The 17808-nt window shown below is 52.7% G+C and overlaps 1 protein-coding gene across 5 annotated transcripts in view; it reads left to right on the forward strand.

The window, feature by feature from the left end:
• TFAP4 (transcription factor AP-4) overlaps nucleotides 1–17808 on the forward strand; it is a 54804-nt gene that overhangs the window by 7794 nt on the left and 29202 nt on the right. The gene's annotated exons all lie outside the window — the stretch shown is intronic.

The following is a 17808-nucleotide window of genomic DNA, read 5'->3' on the forward strand; positions in this document are numbered from 1 at the left end:
TCGGGTCTGGCTGGGAAGAGGTGGGGGCTGGGGCGAGTGCCGGGTGCTGGGGCTGGGAGGAAGTCTGCAGCCAGGCTGCTGAGGGTGTGGCGTCTGTGTGTGCACCTTTGGAATGTGGCTGATTCACTCTGAGGGGAGCCATATGCTGCCGCCACCGCCTCGGATCTGACATCTGGAGGCTGAATTCCAGGAGGAGAGAGACAGATTCCTGCAAGCAGATGCCAACTTTGAAGGTCAAAGGAAGCAATGGAACTGCTTTAGGAGGGGGCAAGAGGGTCCAACACTCCCTCCAGGGGCTAGGAGGGAGGTGAGGCCCCCTCCCCAGACTTGCCCCAGCCCCTGATCTACCAGAGCCTCTCTGGTGACGGCTGGGGCACAAGGAAGAGAGCATGAGCTTCAGCGTCCAGACCTCGATTCAAAGACCAGTTCCTGGGCCAGGCACAATGGCTCATGCCTGTAATCCCAGCACTTTTGGAAGCTGAGGTGGGAGGATCGCTTGAACCTAGAAGTTTGAGACCAGCCTGGGCGACATAGTGAGACCCCATCTCTACAAAAAAATAGAAAAATTAGCCAGGTGTGGTGGTGAGGGCCTGTAGTCCCAGCTACTGAGGCAGGAGGACTGCTTGAGCCCAGGAGGTGGAGGCTGCAGTGAGCCAAGATTGCACCACCGCACTCCAGCCTGGGCAACAGAGCAAGACCCCCCCATCTCAAAAATAAATAAATAAATAAATAAAATAAAGACCAGTTCCGGCCGGGCGTGGTGGCTCACGCTTGTAATCCCAGCACTTTGGGAGGCCGAGGCGGGCGGATCACAAGGTCAGGAGATCGAGACCAGGGTGAAACCCCGTCTCTACTAAAAAATACAAAAAAAAATTAGCCGGGCGTGGTGGCGGGCGCCTGTAGTCCCAGCTACTCAGAGAGGCTGAGGCAGGAGAATGGCGTGAACCTGGGAGGCGGAGCTTGCAGTGAGCCGAGATTACGCCACTGCACTCCAGCCTGGGCGACAGAGCGAGACTCCGTCTCAAAAAAAAAAAGACCAGTTCCTTCACAGCTTGTGTAACTGCAGAGGCCGAGGGTCTAGCTGGGTCCAGTGCTCACAGGAACACTGGCTTGCATCTCCCGGCCAAGTTTCCTCCGTGTTTGCTTTGCTCTTGGGCCAGTGCTTCCTGAGAGGAGGCCCTGATGTCACAGACCTGTGAACCTCCAGCTTGTGTCTACCACGGGTTCCAGCAGAATCCTAGGTTTGCCTCTCTTTGGCCGGAGCTGGGTCCCAACCCAGCCCTGTAGCAATCACCATACTCCTGATGGGACAGGCCTGGGTCAGGAGCCTGCCCAGCACAAGGTGATACCCCTGTAGCCCCATGGAACAAATGGAAATGAGGGAGGCTGTCCCTTAAAATAACCACACTGGCCGGGCGTGGTGGCTCACGCCGGGAATCCCAGCACTTTGGGAAGCTGAGGTGGAAGGATCGATTGATCCCGGGAGTTGGAGACCAGCCTGGGCAACATAGCAAGACCCTGTCTCTACAAAAAAAGTTTTTTTTTTTTCGGATGGTGTCTCACTCTGTCGCCCAGGCTGGAGCACAGTGGCGTGATCTTGGCTCACTGCAAGCTCTGCCTTCCGGGTTCATATCATTCTCCTGCCTCAGCCTCCCAAGTAGCTGGGACTACAGGCGTCCGCCACACACCCGGCTAATTTTTTTGTATTTTCAAAAATTTTTTTTTAAATTAGACGAGCATAGTGGTGTGTACCTGTGGTCCCAGCTGCTTGGGAAACTTGAGACGGGAAGATGGCTTGAGGCCAGGAGGTTAAGGCTGCAGTGAGCCTTGATCACACCACTGCATTCCAGCCTGGTCAACACAGCAAGACTCTATCTCAAAAACAAAACGAAAAAACATAAATACAAGAGCGACCTCCTAGCTCTGCTAAGCTGCCTCCACCATGCTGGCTGCCAGGCCCTGTGCTCAGCTTCATGGGCTTTGACGTCCCCAGGTGTCCCTTTGGTTGAGTCTCTCCCTTAAGCTCTCAGATGCTCATTTTCTTCATCTCTGAAATCTCCAAGCTTCTTTTCAGGATTGGATGAGACAATCCTGGCACATCCCTTGGCACAGGCCTTGCCCCAAAGAGGCAGATGATAGCTCACGTCTAGTTCCTTTCCTATCCTGACATCTAGGTTCTCTGTGATCTGCCTGTGGGCTTGAAGAATGGTGTGCCTGTGTGTGTGTGCATGTGTGTGCGTGGGTGTGCATGAGTGTGTCTGCACGCAGCAGCAGCAGCCCCCTTTCTGTTCTCCGAGGAGTTTTGTATTTGATTTCTCCTCCAGAGTCTTGGGGGCTCCACAGGAGAGATGGTGGAGGCAGGAAGAGCAGGAAAGGGATGAGGTTAGAAGCCTGGTCCCAGCTGGGGGCCTGCAGGCTCTGGCCTGCCCTGGGAGGCCCTCCCTGTACCTGCAGCTGCATCTGGGGCTGGAGGAGAAGCTAGGCGTCCTCCCGCTCCAGGAGCTGCTGCCTGTCCCCCTCCCGTGCCACATGAGGACTGTGACTGGTCAATTCACATTGGAGGGTCCCTGAATGAGCTTTGTCCATTACAGGACCTGTATTCTTGTTCCTGGAACCTGGGAGTGGGTCAGAAGGGTGACTCACACCTGTAATCCTAGCACTTTGGGAGGCCGAGGCGGGCAGATCACCTGAGGTCAGTAGTTCAAGATCGACCTGGCCAATGTGGTGAAACCCCATCTCTACTAAAAATACAAAAATTAGCTGGGCATGGTGGTGTGCATGCCTATAGTCCCAGATACTTGGGAGGCTGAGGTAGGAGAATCGCTTGAACCCAGGAGGCAGAAGTTGCAGTGCGCTGAGATCACGCCATTGCACTCCAGCTCCAGTCTGGGTGACAGAGCGAGATAGACAGAAAGAGAGAGAGAGAAGAAGAGAGGGGAGAAGAGGCGGGGGATGAGAAGGGGCAGGGGAGGGGAGGGTCCTGCAAGGTCTGGGCTTAGGAGACCAAGTTCCCAGAGCCAGAGCCTCCAGGACACCTCCAGAGAATCTTGGAACCCCTGGGAGAACAGAGAGAGGCCAGCAATGAGATTTTCACTGCTGTCTGCGAGCCAGCAAAGTAAAGCAACTCCTGGAATTAGCTCGAGGTAGAGGGAACATTAGAACCTATGTACCACCCCCTGCACTCCATGACCTCCAGTCCTGTGCCCAGTGTCACGTATGCCTGCCCATCCCCTTCACACCACCGAGTCCTCCCAATTTCAGCTCAAACCCTACCTCCCTGGAGAAGTCCTTCTAGACCGGCCACTAGAACCCTTGGTGGCATTTTGACGGCCGTGGGTTCAGTGTCTGTTTGGAGACTTGCGGGGACACTGCCTCTGTCAACACGGTGGTTGGCAGTTCTTTGCACAGCCACCTTCCCGGTCCCTCACCCATGTCCTGCGTGCACCAAGAACTGCCTGAGTCAGTGCTCCAGGCTCTGGCAAGGCCACACTCTGCCAGGGCTCAGCTCTCTTCTGGGAGCGAGACGCTTTTTCAGGGTGCTCATCCAATCTCTTTCATTTTATAGCAGACTCCCTGAAGTTGGACACAGTTCTGAGAGCTGCGTTTTCTGAGCTTTTACTAAGCGCTTTTAAAAAATTGAGCTATAGGACCAGGCATGGTGCCTCACACCTGTCATCCCAGCACTTTAGGGGTGCGAGGATTGCTTGAGCCCGGGAGTTGGAGACCAATCTGGGCAACACAGTGAGACCCTGTCTCAAAAAATAAAATCGGCTGGACACGGTGGCTCATGCCTATAATCCCAGCACTTTGGGAGGCCAAGGTGGGTGGATCACCTGAGGTCAGGAGTTTGAGACCAGACTGGCCAACATGGCGAAAACCCATCTCTACTAAAATATAAAAATTAGCTGGGCATGGCCGGGCACGGTGGCTCACGCTTGTAATCCCAGCACTTTGGGAGGCCGAGGCGGGCGGATCACGAGGTCGGGAGATCGAGACTACGGTGAAACCCCGTCTGTACTAAAAATACAAAAAAAATTAGCCAGGCGTGGTGGCAGGCGCCTGTAGTCCCAGCTACTCGGAGAGGCTGAGGCAGGAGAATGGCGTGAACCCAGGAGGCGGAGCTTGCAGTGAGCCGAGATCGTGCCACTGCACTCCAGCCTGGGCGACAGAGCGAGACTCCATCTCAAAAAAAAAAAAAAAATTAGCTGGGCATGGTGGTGTGTGCCTGCAATCCCAGCTACTCGGGAGGCTGAGACAGGAGAACTGCTTAAACCTGGGAGGCAGAGGTTGCAGTGAGCCGAAATTGTGCCATTGCACTCCAGCCTGGGCGACAAGAGTGAGACTCTGTCTCAAAAATAGGCCGGGCGCGGTGGCTCACGCTTGTAATCCCAGCACTTTGGGAGGCCGAGGCGGGTGGATCACGAGGTCAGGAGATCGAGACCACGGTGAAACCCCGTCTCTACTAAAAATACAAAAAATTAGCCGGGCATGGTGGCGGGCGCCTGTAGTCCCAGCTACTCGGAGAGGCTGAGGCAGGAGAACGGCGTGACCCCGGGAGGCGGAGCTTGCAGTGAGCCGAGATCACGCCACTGCACTCCAGCCTGGGTGCCTGGGTGACAGAGCGAGACTCCGTCTCAAAAAAAAAAAATAAATAAATAAAAAAATAAAAATAGGCTGGGAGCGGTGGCTCACGCCTGTAATCCCAGCACTTTGGGAGGCCAAGGCGGGCAAATCACAAGTTTAGGAGATCGAGACCATCCTGGCTAACACGGTGTAACCCCGTCTCTACTAAAAATACAAAAAATTAGCCGGGTATGGTGGCGGGCACCTGTAGTCCCAGCTACTCCAGAGGCTGAGGCAGGAGAATGGCGTGAACCCAGGAGGTGGAGCTTGCAGTGAGCCAAGTTCGCGCCACTGCACTCCAGCCTGGGTGACAGAGAGAGACTCTGTCTAAAATAAATAAATAAATAAATAAATAAATAATAAAAATAAAAAATAAAATCAAGCTGGGAGTGGTGGCTCATGCCTGTAATCCCGGCGCTTTGGGAGGCTGAGAGCGGCTGATCACCTGAGGTCAGGAGTTCGAGATCAGCCTGGCCAAAGTGGTGAAACTCCATCTCTACTAAAAATACAAAAATTAGGCCGGGCACAGTGGCTCACCCCTGTAATCCTAGCACTTTGGGAGGCCGAGGGGCGGATCATGAGTTCAGGAGATCGAGACCATCCTGGCTAACACGGAGAAACTCCAGACCCCATCTCTACTAAAAAAATTAGCAGGGCGTGGTGGCAGGCGCCTGTAGTTTCAGCTACTCGGGAGGCTGAGCCAGGAGAATCCCTTGAACCTGGGAGGCGGAGGTTGCAGCGAGCTGAGATCACGCGTCTGCACTCCAGCCTAGGCGACGGAGTGAGACGCCATCTCAAGGATTAAAAAATAAAATCAAGATATAATTCACATACCATAAAATTCACCTCTTTGAAGTGTACAGTCAGTGGTTTTTAGTGTATTCAGAGTCGTGCAACCATCACCAACATCTAATTCCAGAACATTTTCACCATCCCAAAAAGAAACCCTATACTCAAGAAGCAGCCGCTCCCCATTCCTCTTTACTCCCAGGCCCTGGCAATGCACCAGCCTGCTTTCTGCCTCTATGGATTTCCCTATTCTGGATATTTCAAATAAAGTTGTGGTCTCTTGTGATTGGCTTTTCACTTAATGTTTCAAGGTTCGTCTATATTATAGCATAGATCAGCACCTTATTCCTTTTTTTTTTGAGACGGAGTCTCGCTCTGTCGCTCAGGCTGGAGTGCAATGGTGAAATCTCTGCTCATTGCAAGCTCTGCCTCCCGAGTTCAAGCGATACTTGTGCCTCAGCCTCTGGAGTAGCTGGGATTACAGGCGTGGACCACCACGTCCGGCTAATTTTTGCTCATTTTTAGTACAGATGGGGTTTTGTCATGTTGGCCAGGCTGTTCTTCAACTCCTGGCTTTGTGATCAGCCCGCCTCAGCCTCCCAAAGTGCTGGGATTACAGGGCAGCATGAGCAAGCACACCCGGCGTTTATCTGTCTGTCTGTCTGTCTATCTATCTATCTATCTATCATCTATCTATCTATCTATCTATTTTTGAGACAGAGTCTTCCTCTGTCCCCCAGGCTGAAGTGCAGTGGTACAATCTCATCTCACTGCAACCTCTGCCTCCTGGGTTCAAGTGATTCTCCTGCCTCAGCCTCCTGAGTAGCTGGGATTACAGGCGCCCGCCACCACCCCCAGCTGATTTTTGTATTTTGAGTAGAGATGGGGTTTCACCATATTGCCCAGGCTGCTCTCCAACTCCTGGCCTCAAACAATCCGCCTGCCTCGGCCTCCCAAAGTGCTGTGATTACAGGCGTGAACCACTGTGCCCAGCTTTTTTTTTCTTTTGAGACAGAGTCCTGCTCTGTCACCTAGTTTGGAATGCAGTGGCACGATCTCTGCTTACTTCAACCTCCACCGCCCAGGTTCAAGCGATTCTCCTGCCTCAGCCTCCCGAGTAGCTGGGACTACAGGCGTGCATCACCACACCCAGCTAATTTTTTGTATTTTTAGTAGAGGCGGGGTATCACCATATTGGCCGGGCTGGTGTCGAACTCCTGACCTCAGGTGATCCACTTGCCTTGGCCTCCCAAAGTGCTGGGATTACAGGTGTGAGCCACTGTGCCTGGCCTATTTTTTTTATTTAAAAAGAAAAAAAAGTACGGATAAGGCACTCGCGCTGTGCCTGGTACCTCACCTCTCTGGTTGGTGCTTATGCATCCCTGAGGTGCCTGTGCAAAGGCAGGCGGACACTGAGGCCGATGGAGGAGGCAGCAGCCCTGCAACCTTCCCGGCCCCCAAGCAGCAGGAGGCTCATTTATCCATTTATCAGGGAAACTTCCTGTGCCTTAGCTTTCCCAAGGTGGGGAAGGGTGAAGTCGAGGCCAGGCCCCTGCGGTTGGGACCCCCTAAGGGATCTCCCTGTCCTCCTCCTCGGTTCTCCAGGCCCCACTCTGCGCGCCCCATCTCCCCACCTAGAGCTTCCTGCAGAGCCGGGCAGAGCCAGGTGCCTTCTCTGCTGGTTGCCTGGGCACCTGTGCCCCTTCTCTAGATCTGCAGCAGGGAACTGCTGCCCGGTGGCCTAAGGGCTTGGGCGCTGGCCATGACCATGGACACCCCCACCACCCTGCGAGGGTGCCATACCCCAGCCCGAGGCTGGAGGGCCAGCTGTAGGGAGGGGCCGTGGAAGGGAGGACCAGGCAGCCTCCTGTGGCTCCTGCCAGGGAAACTCTCTGCTCACTGCTGCTCAGCCTTTCCCAGCCCTGCCCCTCTCGTCCTGCTTCTCACATTTCAGCTTCTGAGTTACTGGCACCACTGTCTGTTGCTGCTGCTGCTGCTGCTGCTGCTGCTTCTGCTGAAGCCGGCACCAGCCAGACATTAACCCCTGATGTGCTGGCGGCCGCAGCTGCACAGCAGGAAAGGGGCACCAGGGGCTCAAGCTCTGGCGGGCTTGAGGGAGGAGAGAGCAATCCCAGAGCTGGTCCCTTTGCTCTCCCTGTCCCCACTCTGCAATGCTTATTGCGCTTGCTTCTTCCCTGTCTGCAAAGACTTGAAGCCAAAACCCTTTCTGACCCCTACGAGTTGCTCTTTCCTCTGACCGTGTGGGTCTGACCATCAGCCCACAGGACGGGGCTACATTTCACCTGGTAGCTGACCTTGTCGTTTCATGCATGGCCATGTTTTCTCCCTCTGTATGCCTTGTCATGCCCAGCGGGACCCTCCTCTTGTACCCGGCCTTACCTGGCCAGGACTGGGCCACCAGGACCAGGTAAGCTCTGGAGTTTTGAGGCCAACAGGAAGCCATTCTCCAGGGCAGCCACGGGGGGGTCTGGAGGAGCCTGAAAGAAGTGCAGGCCCTGGTAGTGGCTGGCTGTGATGGCATGATCATAGGACTCAGGACACCGTGGTGAGGATGAAACTAGGAGTGCAGGTGGGGCGCGGTGGCTCATGCCTGTAATCCCAGCACTTGGGGAGGCCGAGGCAGGCAGATCACCTGAGGTTAGGACTTCAAGACCAGCCTGGCCAACACAGTTAAACTCTGTCTCTACAAAAATACAGAAATTAGCAGGGCATGGTGGCTGGTGCCTATAATCCCAGCTACTTGGGAAGCTGAGGTGGGAGAATTGCTTGAGCCTGGAAGGCTGCGGTTGCAGTGAGCCAAGACTGCAGCATTGCATTCCAACATGGGTGACAGAGTGAGACTCTATCTCAAAAAAAAAAAAAAAAAAGAAGGAAGGAAGGAAGGAAAGAAAACTAAAGGAAGGAAAAAAAAAAAGAGAAAACTAGGAGGCTGGGCGCAGTGGCTCACGCCTGTAATCCCAGCACTTTGGGAGGCCGAGGCAGGTGGATCATGAGGTCAGATCAAGACCATCCTGGCCAACACGGTGAAACCCTGTCTCTAATAAAAATACAAAAAAAAAAAAAAAAATTAGCCGGGCGTGGTGGCAGGTGCCTGTAGTCCCAGCTACTCGGGAGGCTGAGGCAGGAGAATGTCGTGAACCCAGGAGATGGAGCTTGCAGTGAGCCAACAGAGCGAGACTCCGTCTCAAAAAAAAAAAAGAAAAAAAACTAGGAGTGCGAAGAAAGCCCCCACAGCAGCACTGGCCTGCACTGGCGATGATCCATGGCTCTCGCCCCCGGACCCACACTGGGGCTTGGAGCCTGCCCCTCCCCAGGGAGAGCTGGCCCTATTTCCCGGTTGCCTCTCCCACCTGGAAACTCACCCAGCTTTGGTTTTCATGAGAGCAGGCCTCCAACCCTCCTCTGGCCTGGTCAGCCCCAGCCTTCCCTTTTCCAGTCTCGAGTGGAACTTGACATTCCACCTTCTGTCCCCAACCTCTGTCCACTCCATGTGAAGAGAGCCAGTCACCCAGAGGGACACTGGAGATGGCACCTCCCAGGTGTCCTCGTCCCACATCCCTCTGCTTCCTGCCTTTCTCCTGATCCCCAAATGCAACTTCCTGGTTTCTTTCTTTTTTTTTTTTTTTTTTTTTTGAGATGGAGTCTTGCTCTGTCAGAGGCTGGAGTGCAGTGGCGCAGTCCTGGCTCGCTGCAACCTCCACCTCCCGGGTTCAAGGGATACTCCTGTGTCAGCCTCCTGAGTAACTGGGACCTACAGGAGTGTGCCACCACGCCTGGCTAATTTTTGTATTTTTAGTAGAAATGAGGTTTCACCATGTTGGTAAGGCTGGTCTCAAACTCCTGCATTCAAGTGATCTGCCCACCTCAGCCTCCCAAAGTGCTGAGATTACAGGCGTGAGCCACCATGCCCGGCTCTTTGTTTTTTTCAAGAGTCTCACTTGGTTGCCCTGGCTGGAGTGCAGTGACATGATCATGGCTCACTGCAGCCTCAACCTCTTGGCCTCAAGTGATCCTACCTCCTTAGCCTCCCAAGTAGCTGAGCCAGGTGCACCACCAACACACCCAGTTAATTTTTAAATTTTTGTAGAGATGGAGTCTTGCTATGTTGTCCAGGCTGGTCTCAAACTCCTGGGCTCAAGTGATCCTCCTACCTCAGTCTCCTGAAGTGCTGGGGTTACAAGTGTGAGCAACGGCCCCTAGCTCCCCTTGATTTCTTGTGGGCCTCCTTTGACCCTCCACTCTCTCTGGCCACACTGCCTTGGTTCCTTGGCTGGCTCTTTTCTCTCTCTCTCTCTCTCTCTCCTTTCTTTTTTTGAGACGGGGTCTCGCCCTGTTGCCCAGGCTGGAGTACAGTGGTGCGATCTCGGCTCACTGCAAGCTCCACCTCCTGGGTTCACGCCTTCTCCTGCCTCAGCCTCCTGAGTAGCTGGGACTACAGGCGCCCGCCACCACGCCCGGCTAATTTTTTGTATTTTTAATAGAGATGGGGTTTCACCGTGTAGCGAAGATGGTCTCGATCTCCGGACCTCGTGATCCGCCTACCTCAGTCTCCCAAAGTGCTGGGATTACAGGTTTGAGTCACCATGTCGGGACTCTTTCTTCCTTTCAATCTTTCTTTTTTTTTATTTTTTTATTTTTGACGTAGTCTCACTCTGTCGCCCAGGCTGCAGTGCAGTGGCACGATCTCGACTCACTGCAATCTCCGCCTCCTGGGTTCAAACGACTCTCCTGCCTCAGCCTTCTGAGTAGCTCAGATTACAGAGGTATGCCACCATGCTCAGCTAATTTTTGTATTTTTAGCAGAGACAGGGTTTCGCTATGTTGGCCAGGCTGATCTCGAACTCCTGACCTCAGTTGATCCACCCGCCTCGGCCTCCCAAATGCTGAGATTACAGGTGTGAGCCACCATGCCTGGCCTGATTTACTCTCATTTTCTATTAACCGTAGGCCTCCTGGTGAGAAGGCCCCAGGCTGGGTGTCAGGGGTCTTAGATCTGATCTCATGGTTACAGCTAATTCTTTGAGGGTCTTCAGAAGTGTCCGTCCTCCATGTCAACAGGCCTCAGGCTCTTGCTGTGCTTGATGAAATTATTATAACTGGCCCATGGCCTCACAGTCAATTGATAAAGCAGTTTGATGGCCATTTCTGTGTAAAGCAGAAACAGTCCAGCCAGCATGGCTGTGAATTGAATATTTCTAGAGGGAGTGCACTCTGTTGGAGGCCTGGGCACCTGGTTCCCCCTTGCTGACACTGAGAAGCAGAGAGGCACTTCCCTAGGGGAAAAGTCCCTAAAGGGAGCTGAAATCCCCTTAGAGTGTGGGAGGAGGAAGAGAAATTGAGTGCTGAGAAGGACAGGGCAGGTGAGCTGATGGAGGGGAGACAGAGAGGCAGAAGGAGAAGGAGAGGGAGAGGGCTGGCAGGAGCCCATAGCTGGGGCCAGAGAGAGAGGGTGCAGGGGACTCCAGCCACCTCAAATAGGGTTGCAGCCAACCCCGTTTTTGTGTGTTTGTTTGTGTATCTGTTTGTTTGTTTTTGAGACAAGGTCTCCCTGGGTCACCAAGGCTGGAATGCAGTGGTGCAATCATGACTCACTCCAACCTTAACATCCTGGGATCAAGTGATCCTGTCACCTCGGCTTCCTAAGTAGTTGGGACCACAGCATGCGCCACTAGGCCCAGCTAATTTTTTTTTTTTTCGAGATGGAGTTTCGCTCTTGTTGCCCAAGCTGGAGTGCAATGGCACGATCTCAGCTCACTGCAACCTCCACCTCCTAGGTTCAAGCAATTCTCCTGCCTCAGCCTCTCGAGTAGCTGAGATTACAGGCATGTGCCACCATGCCCGGTTAATTTTTTTTAGTAGAAACGGGATTTTACCATGTTAGCCAGGCTGATCTCGAACTCCTGACCTCAGGTGATCCACCCACCTTGCCCTCCCAAAGTGTTGGGATTAGAGGCATGAGCCACCATGCCGGCCTTTTTTTTTTTTTTTTTTGATGGAATTTCTCTCTGTCGCCCAGGCTGGAGTGCAGTGGCATGATCTCAGTTCACTACAGGCTCTGTCTCCCGGGCCCAAGCAATTCTCATGCATCAGCCTCGCGAGGAGCTGGAAATACAGGTGCCCACCACCATGCCCAACTAATTTTTGTATTTTTAGTAGAGATGGGGTTTCGCCATGTTGGCCAGGCTGGTCTTAAACTCCTGACCTCAAGTGATCCGCCTACCTCGGCCTCCCAAAATGCTGGGATTGCAGGAGTGAGCCACTGTGCCCAGCCAACTAAAAAAAAAAATTTTTTTTTTTTTTTTTGAGACGAAATTTCGCTCTTGTTGCCCAGGCTGGAGTGCAATGGCATGCTCTCGACTCACCGCAACCTCCGCCTCCCGGGTTCAAGTGATTCTTCTGCCTCAGTCTCCCAAATAGCTGGGATTACCGGCATGCGCCACCACGCCTGGCTAATTTTGTGTTTTTAGTAGAGACGGGGTTTCACCATGTTGGTCAGGCTGGTGTCAAGCTCCTGACCTTAGGTGATCCGCCCACCTTGGCCTCCCAAAGTGCTGAGATTACAGGCGTGAGCCACCACACCTTAAACTTTTTTTGTAGAGATGGGGCTTGCTATGTTGCCCAGGCTGGTCTTGAACTCGTAGGCTCAAGTGATCCTCCTGCCTCAGCCTCATGAGTAGCTGGGACTACAAGTGCACACCATCATGCTTAGCTAATTTTTTTTTTTTTTTTTGAGACGAAGCCTCACTCTGTCACCCAGGCTGGAATACAGTGGCACAATCTCGGCTCACTGCAACCTCCACCTCCCGGGTTCAAGTGATTCTCCTGCCTCAGCCTCCTGAGTAGCTGGGATTACAGGTGCCCACCACCACGCCCAGCAAATTTTTGTATTTTTAGTAGAAATGGGGTTTCACTATGTTGTCCAGGCTGGCCTCGAACTTCTGACCTCAAATGATCCACCTGCCTCGGCGTCCCAAAGTGTTGGGATTACAGGCATGAGCCACCGTGCACGGCTAATTTTTTTTAAAGATGAAATCTTGCTATGTTGCCCAGGCTGGTTTGGAACTCCTGAGCTCAAATGGTCCTCCCGTCTGGCCTCCCAGAGGGCTGGGATCCCAGGTGTGAGCCACCGGGAACCAGCCGCATTTTCAGTGCTTACTCATGGCCAAGGTGAATGAGATCCGGCTGAGGAGGAGGAGGCGGGCATCACAGGTCTCCCTAGACAAGCCAGGCACCGTAGGCATCTGCAGGGCCTCGGGATTGTGGGGGGCTGCGGACAGCCCCTTCACCCCAACACCTGCCCGGGGCTCCCCCACCGTGTTCCCGCTCGGCATCCACAAAGCAGCGCGTGTGCCAGACGCCCCCTACTGGTTGGGGGAGCCCCAGCCCTGTGAGCCCAGAGATCTCCCCCTGACTTGGGGAGAGGAGGGCCAGAGGACTGGAATGGGCTTTGCTCCAAACCCCAACAGGGGCATCTGACCCCCGTTCCACCTTCCTGGGAGCATCCAGGATCCTTTCCCAGGCAGGGACTTTCTGCTTCTCAACCTGGCTCCAACGACTGGTATCCCTGCCCCAGCCACCACCCCAAGGAGGCTATGGTTCCCCATATGCAAGGGAGTATATACCAGGGCCGGAAAGGTCAGGAGGTGCATCCCCCTGCTCCTAGCAAATTTCTATAGAGGAACAAGCCTCGTTCAGACTAAGGACATAGATTTCTGCCTGGGTTCCATCTCCAGTTCTCTGTATGTTCTCAGGAAATTCTCCTCCCTTACTCTATCCTACCTTCAAACTCCCCATCTGGGGCAGCAGAATTTTCCTGTGACCCCCAATGCCCTTTACCCTGGGGTAACCCCCTCTTGATGAGTGTGGGCAAAACCTACAAATATTATCACTTCTGTGGTTAAGATGTATGACGTGGTATGGTTGATCTTGAGACAGAGAGATTATCAGTGATTCTGACCTAATCACATGCACTCTTAAAAAGCAGAGTTGGCCAGCCACAGTGGCTCATGCCTGTAATCCCAGCACCTTGGGATGCTGAGGCTGGAAGATTGCTTGAGTCCATGAGTTTGAGACAAGCCTGGGCAACATAGGAAGACCCTATCTCTACAAAAAAATTAAGAAAATTAACACATGTAGGCCGAGCGCGGTGGCTCACGCCTGTAATCCCAGCACTTTGGGAGGCTGAGGCAGGCGGATCACCTGAGGTTGGGAGTTCGAGACCAGCCTGACTAATACGGAGAAACCCTGTCTCTACTAAAAATACAAAATTAGCCGGGTGCAGGCTGGGCGCTGTGGCTCACGCCTGTCGTCTCAGGACTTTGGGAGGCTGAGGTGTGCGGATCACCAGAGGTCAGGAGTTCAAGACCAGCCTGGCCAACGTGGTGAAACCCGTGTCTACTAAAATGTACAAAAAACTAGCCGGCCATGGTGGTGCATGCGTGTAATCCCAGCTATTCAGGAGGCTGAGGCAGGAGAATCACTTGAACCAGGGAGGTAGAGATTGCAGTGAGCCGAGATTGCACCATTGCATTCCAGCCTGGGCGACAAGAGTGAAGCTCTGTCTCAAAAAAAAAAAAAAAAAAAAAAGGCTGAATAATATTAGGCCAGGCGCGGTAGCTCACGACTGTAATCCCATCACTTTGGGAGGCTGAGGCAGGTGGATCACGAGGTCAGGAGATTGAGACCAGCCTGGCTAACACAGTGAAACGCTGTCTCTAGGTGGGCACGGTGGCTCACACCTGTAATCCCAGCACTTTGGGAGGCCGAGGCAGGCAGATCACGAGGACAGGAGATCGAGACCATCCTGGCTAACAGTGAAACCTCGTCTCTACTAAAAAATACAAAAAATTAGCCAGGCGTAGTGGCAGGTGCCTGTAGTCCCAGCTACTTGCGAGGCTGAGGCAGGAGAATGGCGTGAGCTTGGGAGGCGGAGCTTGCAGTGAGCCGAGATCACACCACTGCACTCCAGCCTGGGCGACAGAGCGAGACTCTGTGTCAAAAAAAAAAAAGAGAAAATTCTAGAAACAGCGTGTCTACTAAAAATACAAAAAAGCCAGGCGTGGTGGCAGAGGCTGAGGTGGGAGGATCGCTTGAGCCCAGGAAGTTTTGTTTGTTTTGTTTTTAGAAGGAGTCTCGTTCTGGAATGCAGTGGCACGATCTCGGCTCACTGCAACCTCCGCCTCCTGGATTCAAGTGATTCTTCTACCTCAGCCTCCCGAGTAGCTGAGACTACAGCCGTGTGCCACCTCCCCTGGCGAATTTTTGTAATTTTTTAGTAGAGACGGGGTTTCACCGTGTTGCCCAGGCTGATCTTGAACTCTTGACCTCAAGTGATCCGCCCCCCTCTACCTACCAAAGTGTTGGGATTATAGGTGTGAACCACTGCGCCCAGCTTGAGCCCAGGAAGTTGACACTGCAGTGAGCCATGATTGCACCACTGCGATCAAACCCCACCCCCCGAAAAAAAACCCCAAAAACCTAAGTGTAAAAATGAGAATAACCTATCCTCACCTCTGCAGCAGCCACCTTTGCCGACAGCGCTTCCTCCTGGCTGCAGTTCTTATGATTTCCCATCTCCAACCAGTAGCTCCCAACCAGCCTGGGAAGGGGTTGGGGGTAGCCTTTGTCCTGAGAAGTGCTGTGCTGATGGCATGGTCAGAGCAGCTGACACCCCCGAGCCAGTGAGGAAAGAGCCAAGGGAAGGAACCCTGAACCCTCTGCTCTAAGGAATCCCCCATGCTTGCTTTCTGGGGCTTCCCGGGCTTGTGGCCGTCTTTAGGCTTAGTTAATAAAGTTGTTTTTTTTTGTTGTTGTTGAGATGGAGTCTCGCTTTGTCACCCAGTCACCCAGGCTGGAATGCAGTGGCGTGATCTCGGCTCACTGCAACCTCCACCTCCCGGGTTCAAACGATTCTCCTGCCTCAGCCTCCCAAGTAGCTGGGACTACAGGTGTGTGTCACCATACCCGGCTAATTTTTGTATTTTTAGTAGAAACGGGGTTTCACCATGTTGGCCAGGCTGGTCTCAAACTCCTGACCTCAGGTGATCCACCCGCCTCAGCCTCTCAAAGTGCTGGGATTACCGGCATGAGCCACCGTGCCCAGCCAAGGTTGCTTTTTTTTTTTTTTTTAAGAGTCGTAGTCTCTGGCTGGGTGCAGTGGCTCAGGCCTGTAATCCCAGCATTTTGGGAGGCCAAGGCAGGACGATTGCTTGAGCTCAGGAGTTCTAGACCAACCTGGGCAACAAAGTCAGACTCCCATCTCTACAAAAAATTAGCTGAGTTTAGTGGCACATGCCGGTAGTCCTGGCCATTAGGGAAGCTGAAGCAGGAGAACTGCTGGAGCTCAAGTGGTTGAGGCTGCAGTGAGCCATGTTCACACCACTGCACTCCAGCCTGGGTGTAAGAGCGAGACCCTATTGAAAAAAAAAAAAGAGTGGGAGACTTGCTTTACTGCCCAGGCTCCAGGATGAAGTACAGTGGCGTGATTATGGCTCACCACAACCTCGAAACCCTGACCTTAAGCAGTCCTCCTGCCTTGACCTCCCAAAGTGTTAGGATTACAGGCCTGAGCCACCAACCCTGGCTGAAGATGCTTTTTTTTTTTTTTTTTTTTTTTTTTTTGAGACTGAGTCTTGCTCTATAGCCCAGGCTGGAGTGCCGTGGCCTTGGCTCACTGCAACCTCCGCCTCCCAGGTTCAAGCGATTCTCCTGCCTCAGCCTCCGGAATAGCTGGGATTACAGGCGCCCACCACCATGCCGGGCTAATTTTTGTGTTTTTAGTAGAGACGGGGTTTCTGCATGTTGGTCAGGCTGGTCTTGAACTCCTGACCTCAGGTGATCTACCTGCCTCAGCCTTCCAAAGTGTTGGGATTACAGGTGTGAGCCACCGTGCCCGGCCTAAAGGTGCTTTTTAATAATAGCTTTATTGAGAGATAATTCACCTACTATACAATTCACCCATTAAAGTGTACATTTAAGTGTTTTTTTAATGTATTCACAGAGTTGTGCAACCATCACCACAATCAATTTTAGAACATTTTCAGTACCCCAGAGAGAAATCCCACACCTGTTAGCAGTCACTCCCCATTCCCCAGTCCCCAGCCCCAGCCAACCACTAGTTTACTTTCTGTCTTTAAAGATTTCCCCATTCTGGACACTTCGTAAAGTGGAATTACGCAATATGTGGCCTTTTGTGTCTGGCTTCTTTCACTTAGCAGAAGGCTTTCCAGGTCCACCCATGTGGTAGCATGTGTCAGTGCTTCATTCCTTTTTACGGCTGAGTAATATTCCACTGTGCGGATAGTCTACTTTTTTTTTTTTTTTTTTTTTTTGAGACAGATTCTCGCTCTGTTGTCAGGCTGGAGTGCGGTGGCGCGATCTCAGCTCACTGCAACCTCCACCTCCTGGGTTCGAGCGATTCTCCTGCTTCAACCTTCCAAGTAGCTGGGACTACAGGCATGCACCACCACGCCCAGCTAATTTTTGTATTTGTAGTAGAGGCAGGGTTTTACCATGTTGGCCAGGCTGGTCTCAATCTCGACCTTATGATTCGCCAGCCTCGGCCTCCCCAAGTACTAGAATTACAGGCATGAGTGACCATGCCCAGCCATAGACCACATTTTGTGTATCTATTCAATAATGCCTTTTTTTTTTTTTTTTTTTTTGAGACAGGGTCTCGCTCTGTTGCCCAGGCTGGAGTGCAGTGGCACCATCACAGCTTACTGCAGCCCCGACCTCCCATGCTCAAGTGATTCTCCTGCCTCAGTCTATCTAGTAGCTGGGACTATAAACCAAGCATGCACCACCATGCTCAGCTAATTTGTTTATTTTTTGCATTTATTTATTTATTTATTTATTTATTTATTTATTTATTTATTTTTTGAGACGGAGTCTTGCTCTGTCACCCAGGCTGGAATGCAATGGCACAATCTCTGCTCAGTGCAAGCTCCGCCTCCCAGGTTCACGCCATTCTCCTGCCTCAGCCTTCCGAGTAGCTGGGACTACAAGCGCCTGCCACTATGCCCGGGTAATTTTTTGCATTTTTAGTAGAGACGGGGTTTCACCATGTTAGCCGGGATGGTTTCGATCTCTGGACCTTGTGATCCACTCGCCTCGGCCTCCCAAAACACTGGGATTACAGGCGTGAGCCACCGCATCCAGCTTGCATTTATTTGTTTATTCTTTTTTTGAGAGGGACTCTCAGTCTGTCGCCCAGGCTGGAGTGCAATGGCGCGATCTCGGCTCACTACAACCTCCGTCTCCCAGATTCAATCAATTCTCCTGCCTCAGCCTCCGGAGTAGCTGGGATTACAGGTGTGCACCACCATGCCCGACTAATATTTGTATTTTTAGTAGAGATGAAGTTTCACCAGTTGG

The sequence above is a fragment of the Hylobates moloch genome, unplaced genomic scaffold, assembly GCF_009828535.3.
Source record: "Hylobates moloch isolate HMO894 unplaced genomic scaffold, HMol_V3 SCAFFOLD_23, whole genome shotgun sequence".
In the NCBI taxonomy this organism is placed as follows: Eukaryota; Metazoa; Chordata; class Mammalia; order Primates; family Hylobatidae; genus Hylobates; species Hylobates moloch.